Genomic DNA, 1631 nt, shown 5'->3' with positions numbered 1-1631 from the left:
GGTGCGCTGCGTGGAGACCCATGGTCATCCGTCATCCGGCCCCATAGAGCCCCATACAGCCCCATAGAGCCCCATAGAGCCCCATACGGCTGCACTGAGACCAGTGCTCATCCATCAGCCCACCCCATATGGCCCCATACGGCTGCACTGAGACCAGTGCTCATCCATCAGCCCACCCCATAGAGCCCCATAGAGCCCCATACAGCTGCACTGAGACCAGTGCTCATCCATCACCCCCACCCCATACAGCCCCATAGAGCTCCCTACAGCCCCATATGGTCCCATATGGCTGCATTGAGACCAGTGCTTGTCCATCATCCCACCCCATACGGCCCCATACGGCTGCACTGAGATCAATGCTTACCCCTCACCCTGCCCCACGTGGCCCCGTATGACCCCATACGGTGGCATTGAGACCAATGCTCCTCCCTCACCCTGCCCCATAGAGCCCCATACAGCCCCATATGGTCCCATACAGTGGCATTGAGACCAATGCTCATCCCTCACCCTGCCCCACATGGCCCCATAGACCCCCATATGGCCCCATACATTGGGACTGAGACCAACACTCATCCCTCACCCTGCCCCACATGGCCCCATAGAGCCCCATACAGCCACATATGGCCCCATATGGTGGCACTGAGACCTATGCTCGTCCCTCACCCTGCCCCACATGGCCCCATAAGGCCCCATACAGCCCTGTATGGACCCATACAGCCCCGTGCCCCACCAGTGGGAATGGGCAGCTCTCAGTGGGAGCAGCTCCCGGGTGCACCATCACGGCCGGGCTGCGCAGTGGGGCTGGGGGTGGGGGTGGCATCGCACACAGCAGCAGAATCCCCGTGCATCCCTCGGGCTCTGGGCTCCGTGGGCTGAGCTGCTGCTGCTGCTGCCGCCACCGATTTCCCCGTGGCCTTTTGCCCCCCCTGCTGCTGCTGGATTTGCTCGCAGCTCTGCACCAGGGCACGGGGCAGGGAATGAGGGGAAAGGGTGGGGGGGGGGCACTGGGCTCCCCACGGCCGCCTGCCCCCCAACCCCCCCAACCTGAACCTTGCTCTGACCTCCTGCAGTTCCCGGACGAGACGCTGCGCAGCGGCGAGCTGCTCAACATGATCGTGGCCGTCATCGACTCGGCGCAGGTGAGGTGGGAGCTGCGCTCCCGGGAGGCCGAGACCCCCCCCGCGCCCCCCCCCCCCACTTCGTGCCCCCTCACCCCCCCGGGTTCCTCCTCCCGCACGTGCTGCTTCATGCAGGGGCTGCAGAGCAGCGTGCCACGCTCAGCTCTGCTTGCACAGCACGCAGCCCCCCCCGGCTCCCAGGGGCACAGTGCTGCTCCACGCTCGTGCCCTGCGCTCAGGATGGGGTCCCCCGGTGCCGCCATGGGGCAGGAAGGTGCAGGGGGCCCGGCAGTGACCCCCCCCCCTCGGGATGAGCCCTTCCCCACGCTCACAGCAACCTGAAAATTGCTGCAGCGAGAGCTGGGGGGGGGGGGCACGCGGGAGTGTGGTGCCACATGTTCCCACTGTCTGTGCCCATAACCCCTGGTTGCTCTGAGCCGCCGTGCCCCCCCCAGCCCCAGCCCCACTCCTGGGCTCCGTGGGGGTTCATCGTTTCCCCCCCCCCCCTCCTGA

General features: G+C 66.0%; 1 protein-coding gene across 1 annotated transcript in view; it reads right to left on the bottom strand.

The window, feature by feature from the left end:
- LOC110388003 (feather keratin 2-like) overlaps nucleotides 1-1631 on the bottom strand; it is a 906242-nt gene that overhangs the window by 233057 nt on the left and 671554 nt on the right. The gene's annotated exons all lie outside the window — the stretch shown is intronic.

The sequence above is a fragment of the Numida meleagris genome, chromosome 24 (assembly GCF_002078875.1).
Source record: "Numida meleagris isolate 19003 breed g44 Domestic line chromosome 24, NumMel1.0, whole genome shotgun sequence".
NCBI classification, from domain to species: Eukaryota; Metazoa; Chordata; class Aves; order Galliformes; family Numididae; genus Numida; species Numida meleagris.
Note: the sequence above shows the minus strand (reverse complement) of the source record. Positions and strands in the feature narration are given on the sequence as shown.